The following is a 9,192-nucleotide window of genomic DNA, read 5'->3' as shown; positions in this document are numbered from 1 at the left end:
TGGGTTTTTGATGACCTGCATAGACGCACACTACCCCGCCACAGATAGCTGCGTTTCCATAGCTACAGTCCTTGCAGTGTATTGAATTTGAGGGCCCACCAACCCCCCCCCCTAAAATATGTGCGTTCGTGTTAACACCTGTTTGATGTAATAAACCACTGTCGAACGGTAGACATCACCAAATGGTTCATTACAAAAATAAAAATAGAGAAATGGTCCGGCGGGTTGGAATTCGTGACTTAGCCCGAAAAGTAGCTTCTCGTGTTATCGATCAATGGTTGTTTTTGTTCTGTTCTTTGCTTGTTCCAACCTGCAATTCTTTCTAGTCTATAAAGTTTTTCAATTGATTTAATCATTATACTTTTTAAAATTTGTTTAGGCAATAAAATGTTTCTGATCCTTGACACTCAACAACAGTGATGCGTCGACTCGATTTTCTCCCCCCCCCCCCCCCCCCTTTCTTTATCGCCAACAATGCTGGTTTCGCACTATTGATGCAGCGGTTATTGTCTTTTATCACTGGCCGCGTAATACTTCGTTTTCTTTTTAGCATTTTGGACTTGCAAACAGGGATATCAAGGATAGCTGTACTGATGAGTATGTAACCCCCCCCCAAAAAAACAAACAAACCAAAAAAACAAACCAAAAAAAACCCATGACACGCAGGTTCTGAAATGACGCTCGCGGTGACAACAAATGATCTTTGTTTTCTTGGCCTTGCTTTATGTCACGACAATAAGGCGAGACTTTCTTCCTGTCGGGGGGGGGGGGGGTTCTCACATATGGACGATGTCGTATACGTTACGGTGGTGTCAAGTGGCAGTATTGCAAACCGTAAATCACGCGGCAAATGAAATTTTAAGGGTAGGCCAACCGACTTTGACAAAAACGTGACAGAGGTATTTTACATGTAAATATAGTATGGTAATGTATACGGTACAAGATAAAGTTACGGGGGAGGCAGTGATCGCTGTACGCAACCACGCTCCTATTACGAATTGTTGGCTGCCCCTATTTTTTTTATTTGATTTTATTTGCTGTTGACAAAAATTAACAATAACAACACAGACTGGTGAATTATTATACCAAAAAGAAAATCACCAGAAAGCATTTCTGGGGATTTCTACACTCATACTACAGCTTACCCTATTACTAGGAGGCAATGTCGCAGACATGTTTATAGAGCAAACAAATTGCTCAGGGTCCTGCGGAGTTGCTCTAATTATATTGAATTAACACAACATTTTGTCGATTATAAATTATTGTTGACAATTCAATATTGTTTTTTCTTTCACAAAGGAACTCCTGGAGTGCAGGATGTTTCACAAGGCACCTATGAAGTGCATGTTCCAGTCCGCAATTGGCCTGACAACTATACGCCTTTACACCTATGCAAGGAAATTTTGGCCTTTTTATGGTAACTTTTTTGTAAAAAAATTGTAAATTATGCATAAATTGAATCTAAATATCAAACTCTCGATGTCGAAATGTATTCTCGAGAATTTCAATGGAATACGCCAGTCTGTCGCAAACGTTTTCAAACAAAATAAAATAAAACCTAACAGTTTTTACTAAGAATGATATTTTAGGCTGCAATTTGTCGGCAACAATTGATATTTTATATGCAATTATTATTATTGCTATGATAAGAGTAACCGTACTCAATAAACATTATTCGGCATGGTAGATCAGGCTCAAAATGAAGTCTTCACACCAACACTGGAGAAGGTTTATAATTCAAATATATGCTATATCTTAAGATTTCACAGGGCCAATAAAGTCGGCGAAAAAAATAAATGTCTCCCATTTCCAATCAGCAAATCAGTCATTAAAAATTAAAGAAAATTTTACAAAATTAGAAAATTTTGAGCGATCTTTGCATAACTGACCACATTCTGCAAGGGGGGCAAGTGTATAGGGACAAGTTTTGGCTGGAATGGAATTTTAGATCATCTCGATGCATTGTTATGATATTTTAATGTCCCCTCTAAACACAGCCAAAAAATTCCAACACCAAGGAACAATTATTCACAACTCCTTTCTTCATTGTACACAACAGTACCGAGTACAAGGTATTGTGTTAGACGTATTGTCATGGCCAACGGCGGACTGGAACAGTCTATGCACAATATAGGTGCCTTGCAACACATCCATCACCTCATGAGTTCCTTTGTGAAAGAAAAAATAAACTGCAGTATTTCCAAACTTCCATTCCTCGCCTAAGGGTTTTAATAGCTTAAGGGTTTTAATAGCTTACGTTCGTTCTCGACTCCATAGTATTTCAGCTATCAATTTACCAGCCATGGAGTATTTGTTGTTCGGCTTAATTTTTGGGTTGTATTTGCCATCACACCATCTTTGTCCTTTCCCTGCGGCGATGTAACCCCACCACACGAGCTAGTCTTTTACTTTAATGATAAATTCTTTCGAACGGTTTAATAATTACTTTATTGAATGATGCGGCTATAAATGAAGATAACTCCAACATCATCCGTCAGTCTCATACACGTACAACAGTTTGTGCTCAGAATACGTCCGTACAACCACAGACAAACATAGACAGTCTATACTATTTGTCTGTGGTACAACAGGACACCAGAGACGAGGAATGTTGTCGAAAACGGTGAGTATTTTGTTATTTTACGTTATGTTTTCTTCGGTAAACCGGACGAGAGATCTCTCAGATTGAAACGTAGAAAGACTTCGGAACATGCAAATGTCACTTTCACATCCCGTCCAGTTTTAGCCATACTCAGAATCCATATGGTTGTGTAGCCACCTATGTCTTTCTATATTCCTCTTTTTTGTCTTATCCTTGTTCTCTTCGTCTGTCTTAGAGGTGACATGTAAATCTTTATCTGGCTTTGACTGTTGCTTGTTTATTTCTCCAGTGCAAAATGTTCCTATTCATACTTTTCGTTGTTACTGGAGTCCTCTACACGTCTGCTACTGATAAAGGTACGTGAATCCGCCTTTTTTATTCAACTCTTAAGAACCAGGAGTATCGTGAATTCAAAGAATTATTTGGGCAGAATTCATCACCAAACCTTTTAAAGTTTTGACATGTTTTACTGAAGAAACTAAACTATAGTACTTGCTATCCTTAGTATAACTTATAAAACGCCCTCTCTATGAAATGATGTCGCGTCTTTTGAAATTACTGCAGTTAATTTATATTTGTTTCTGTTACATTGCAGTTTCAGCAGCCGGTAGAGGTAAGAAAGAGTTAGTCCATACTTACTCTTGTGAGAGAACAGGTCAAACAATTCCTTGTTTCGACCGTTCAGATCACAGTAAAGTCACCCCACGTCATCGTTTACCGCAGTGTCTCTCAAGACTTGATTTGTAAATTTTGCTGCTTAATTTGTACTAATCTCAGAAATTAAGTGACACTCACATCTGCAAGGATCTTTTTCGGCATTTTGTTTCTTCAGTTCACTACTTTCAGTAAAATGACACAGTTCCACATGCCGTACACAGTGTTTTTCTGATCCGACAGAGCAGACATATTTTTGACAGAGTATGCATACTCTTTTCTCAGGAATTCAACATGACGTTTTGGTGTACAGCAATGTGAATATTTTGAACAACCAACTCAGTTTTATATTTTACATTTCAACTTCCTCTAGTCTCCAAAAATCTTATGATCGGTCAAAAAGTCTGTTTAAGCGTGTTCTCTCTCTCTCTCTCTCTCTCTCTCTCTCTCTCTCTCTCTCTCTCTCTCTCTCTCTCTCTCTCTCTCTCTCTCTCTCTCCAGGTCACGTAGTGACCAAGCTCGCATGTCAGGGCAGCTCCATGACTTTGTCTTGTACTCGCGGTGGTACCATTCATATCTTAGATGCCACGTAAGGTCGGTTAAAGAAGAATGTCTGTTTTGGCAACACAAATTGCAAGTCTCTGACGAGTTTCAGCGTCACTAGCGGTCGATGTGAGGGGAGGAACTCCTGTAAATTGGACGCACAGAACAGCTTCTTCGGTAATCCGTGTCCGTTGACTACGAAATATTTGGAGGTTGTTTACGAATGTAAGGTTAATTTTATATGTGCTTTTTTATTCTAGGCCTAATGAGCATGTGCACTATTTCTTCGACGCGGATGACAAAATGGTTTTAGTCAAACACCCCCAAAGTCTCCAGTTCTTTGTATATCAAAAGAGTGCGAGAGCTATGTACCTTGGTGCACACGATTACTATACGCCGACCGTGTTTCGTGCAGTAGAAATGAACTTGCCTCTTCTGGTCAAAATTTTGGTTAAATTAGACTGCGTTCACAATTAACGGTTAGGGAGGAATCGCGACTGAAACTAATTTTTTTTCAGATCCACCCCTTCAATACCCTAAAAAATGTTCAAGTCCCCAAAAGAAAAAAATAAACATGTATTGGGCAGTAATTCTGCTCGCAGATGTTCGACACTACCTGTTATTAGCAGTTTGTAGAGTTATATTTCTAGGGCAAATTCTTAAATTCATTCAGTATTAAATGTATCAGTGGACTTTTTTGATTTATCAGTCAAAGGCCACTTGAGTTAATCCAACTCGATCTGGCCAGGCCAATGGCACCTACTGAAGAGCACATAAAATGACAATCATGAGAGAATATGCACATTGTGAATTCCCGGCTACACTAACTGCTACTTATAAGTTTTACAATTGACAATACTGGAAGGTTAAAATATTCCATTAAATAAACGTTTTAATCTCTGAAATTTTGGTGTAGTAATGGTAAATTTGGTAAAATTGAAATCATTCCATCATTAAATTAGAGTCTTTACTGTACAAAGTTTTACTTTTGTGTTATTTTGCAATGAAAATGAGAAAATTTAGAAAATCAAGCATGGTGCCCCCATCTTTTTTCTTTAACTTTTGATTGTTCTCATATGCCAGAATTCAAAACTCCCAGATAACTTTCAAGTCTCCTGATCTTCCATGTGTAGCTTTCTGGCCTGATCTTGTGTACAAGTATGTTTTACTGTCATGACTCGAACTCTCCTTCAGCTCAGTACTTCATACTCAGAGTTATCTCTGTCACTGCCGTTATGCAGTGACAGTGACACTACCCGTAGGCAATAGGAGGCCAGTAGCTCTAGACTAACTTTGGTAATTTTGACAATAATTTTATTAAGTTTATTACAGCTGCATCCTTTTTCTACTTCCTAAAGCATGATGAACTGTCCGGTATTCAGCTTGCCAACACAGCCTGTGAATATGTACTGCGCCTTTGTATCATTGACAAATGATTTTCAGTCTAGACTCTAATTCAATTATCACCCAATATTCTTATGTACAGGCTTTTGTCGACAAACTGAATATCGTGTGTTTCAGCACGCTGTAGGGAGACAGTACGAAACTGTTTTTGATGTACTGCACAGAAATATCGAAAAAAAATTATCAACAGTTGCAGCTTCTGTCCCGATGCTTGGCCTACTTGTGTGGTTTTCTTTTAACGGAAATCCTACATTCAGATTCAGAAAACTTTAGGCCTATTATCTCCTCTAGAGAAATTTACATGTGGTTCTTAACACCAAATACACAACACACAATACACTTACACACAAAGGGATAGAACTGAGACTGGACATTACCCTAATTTGACTTGTTTAAAATTGAAATTGAATTCGGAATAAAACTCAGCTTCGTTCTCACAGCTCTACACTTTGGAACCCGTAAACGACGGCCTGATGGCAGGTTCTCATAAAATCTACTTAAGACGTGATTTTGATCTTTTAAAATCTCTTTTGCCTTCTTTTTTATGCGTCGGATATATAGATCACTGAGATTTAACTGTCGCCCATCAACAATCTTGTTACATATATTCACAATTCTACCTAGAATGTTTTTGCCACACAAACTCAAACCTCCAAACCAGCCTAAAAATGAAAATGTCAACACGGATTCGATAAAACAACGATAAAACGTTTTTAAGATTGCAGAATTGACACTGAGTGATCTGAGCTTCTGAAGGCAATAAATCCTGGACTGACACTTTGAGTTAATGTAATCAATGTGTGCTTTAAAATTTAGCTTGTTGTCTAAGATAGTACCTAAATATTTGTATGTAGTAACCCTTTCTACTGCAACATCATCTATCAAAAGACTGGGAATGACTGTTGGTTTTGTCCTGAAATCAATAACCATTTCCTTTGTCTTTTTTACATTCAAATCAAGATAGTTTTCTTTACACCATTTCGAAAAATTTTCAACTTCACTAAAGTAGGTGGTATCAGAGTTGGATAAATCTACTAACGCAGAATCATCAGAGTACTTGACAAGTTGGGTAGATTCATTACCATGACAATCATTTGTGTAAAGTGTAAATAAAAAGACATATTTAGTTTTTTCGAGATAAAAGTAATGCAATGCGACAAAATAGTTCTAGATCTTGTGTGATTATTACTAACATTAAAACAATTGGATGACATTAAAATATTATTAAATTTCATGGAAAGGAATCAAAAATGTTCAGGTTCCCCTATAGGCAGAGCAAAACTTTCAAGTCCCGTTCTACTACCCTAAGAATTTTCAAAAGCCCCTGAATTCATCCAGCCCCCCCCCCCCCCTGGGTTTTTATTGAACGCACGTATACTCTTGATACCCATGTAAGGAGTATCATCATTCTCCAATCTCATCGGCCAAGTGGGCAATCCCTGAGAACAAATTGTTTCTTTAAAGATGTCTGACTCTCTATCAGTAATGATTGATGGTCGTTTAAAATCTCCAAAGCTAGATGTACTTATATTAGGACTGGTTGTTTTTCCAGGTCGTTATTGGGGATAGGCTACATAACAAGACCTGCCTCTGAATAAGGTAATTATCAATACTAGTATTTGACAAGAGTGTACGAGGATGATGTGATCGCAGAATATCTTAAGAACGTGCGAGTTTTCTTGAAATCGTTCAATAAGTATCTCCTTCTCTCTTTCCATATGTCCGTTTGTAGTTCTGTGGAGCCAAACTAAGTATTCAATCATTCTGATGTGTCCAGCAAGGGTCCATTTGTAACTGAATATTTAGTCAGTTATACCACACATAATGGAAAACTTCACAATTTCCAGAACAGAGTCACACAATTTCAAATAGACTTGTTGCCTTTTCTCTACACGATCGACACGTACGAAGAGTGTCAATATTGAACTCTGCGGTATGACCAGCGTTTGAGCCACTCTATGGTGAAAGCTTGACAAATATTTTGAATTTGTGAACAATGTCAACATCTTCGCTAATATTTTGTAATGGACAGCGGTCGATAATTCTTGTCCCGAAATCCTCTGACATGTCACGCATAAAATTTTTAGGTTCTGTAGCAGTACTCGATTGATCCCAGCTGGTGTTTTCAAATTGGCATTTTTCTTGTGTTTCAGTGAACACTACAATAGAAGCGTACACGAGGCAAATATCTTTGACATTTAATGGCGCGGATTATGAACCTATCATTATAGCACACGTCCTTTTCCCGACTATCAAAAAGAAGTTAACAACTTACCTTCGCTTTGTTGTCCCACGTTTGCCTCATTGCGTGGTGTCGTAGTTTTAAAGACGCATTTTATTTCTTCTTTTCCTTACTGATTGTCATGCATGTGCACTTTCCGATTTCCGTCTTGGTTGTATTATTTATTACTTTGCACAATACTACAGTGCTATATTCGCGATATAGTGCAGATGGAACACACCCAAGCAATTAGCTATAGAAAGAATAATTGGGTTTTTTTTACGTTTCATGCCAGAAGTTCACTATACTGTCATGATAAAATAGCAATAAAACAACTCAGCAACAGATATACCACTCGGTTTGACCACTCCCTAACACTGGTGCATGATATGCCACAGGGCTTCGTAAATAATGCAAATACATGTATGGTGAAAAAAGAGATGAATAATAAGAAAATAAAATTACTTGACCATTTTTATTCTTTGGGTTTTTTTGTTTTTCTTCCTTTTTAGAGTGACCTTTTTGTGAATAAAGAACATTTTTCAAGTTTTGTCTACACTCTCAATCACTGAATTAAACACGTAACTCACAATCTACTTATTAGGGAAAGTGGCTCACAATTCTGCGAAGGCGAAGGTGGCTCACAAGCTAGCGCTTTATTCTTGTGTAGTCTTGAATCCCAGGAATCAGTCTTAGCTAAGAGAGAAATGGTACAGTGGCTCGCATCCCGCGCTAAAAACTAGAGATAACACAATTGGAACTAATTTTGGATAATTGGATGGTGAAGTAATGTAGATTTAATCTACAAATGTTATCTCATCTGCTTTTCTTTTTATATTACACACTTGTTTTTATGAGTAATTTGCGATATTGCAACATTTAGCTATATGGCACCTAACACTTTTGAGAAATTTGCAAAATATGGAAATCCAATTATCCAAATCCTATTCGTTAATTTTTGTTAGAGAAAAGCTCTCTGGAGAAGTGTGAGTAACTTGCCACGCAAAAAGACAATGGTGTGAGACCTCATAAACGCAAAGCAAAAGAGTGTAAACTTTGTGTAACTATATAAGGAAAGACGTGAATTTGCACGATGTGCATCTCAGATATAAAGTTCAACTTTAACACAATCACTTACAGAGATTTTAAAGTAATTTGCCACTGAGGGCGGAGTGGGGGAACCTTGGCTTCTAGCGAGGTGCCCTTCCTCATTTAAGCTTGCAGCTTGGAGTGACACGACCTCGTGCTCTATCAGAAAGTCAGACGGGGAATTACTGACTAGCGATTGGTCAGAAGTTTCGGAGGAAACACTTGTAGGTGCACGATTGGCTGCTGTAGTGAAGGTGAACTTCTGACCAATCGCTATTCAGTAAATTTTCCGTCTCTGTTTTACTTCATTTGTGCAAACAATCATACAGTGGCGCCATGGCCGCCACAGGCTCGAAAACGGCTAAATCTGCCGCTGCCGACAAAACAATATTTTCGAACAGGTACAAATAAGCTTATTATTTTTCCACCTGTCTGCGCGTGTCTTTATATGCGTCAAGCTGTGTACCTGTCAAATGTGGCTGTACTGACAGATAATATCTAAAGTTGGCCGTTGATACAAATGCTTTCTTTCACGTCTTCATTATATCGCGAGATGTTGACAGAGTCAGACAAGTTGAACAGGTAGCTCCGTGGCAGGTGTGTGTGGTCAAGTGATTAGGGATTAAGTAAAGAGATAAAAATCATAATAGAAGCTATGTATGTAAAACACAGCTCTTTC

The 9,192-nt window shown here is 38.0% G+C and overlaps 1 long non-coding RNA gene across 1 annotated transcript; it reads left to right on the top strand.

The window, feature by feature from the left end:
* The first annotated feature begins 2,582 nt into the window (after window positions 1–2,582).
* Window positions 2,583–7,579, top strand: LOC139137865 (uncharacterized). Its single transcript, XR_011553463.1, has 6 exons — window positions 2,583–2,623; window positions 2,892–2,958; window positions 3,198–3,215; window positions 3,758–4,024; window positions 6,756–6,802; window positions 7,357–7,579. It is a non-coding gene; the product is annotated as an uncharacterized lncRNA (long non-coding RNA).
* The last annotated feature ends 1,613 nt before the right edge of the window (window positions 7,580–9,192 follow it).

Source organism: Ptychodera flava, chromosome 8 (genome assembly GCF_041260155.1).
Source record: "Ptychodera flava strain L36383 chromosome 8, AS_Pfla_20210202, whole genome shotgun sequence".
Lineage (NCBI taxonomy): Eukaryota > Metazoa > Hemichordata > Enteropneusta > Ptychoderidae > Ptychodera > Ptychodera flava.
This window is presented reverse-complemented; position numbering and strand designations above follow the sequence as displayed.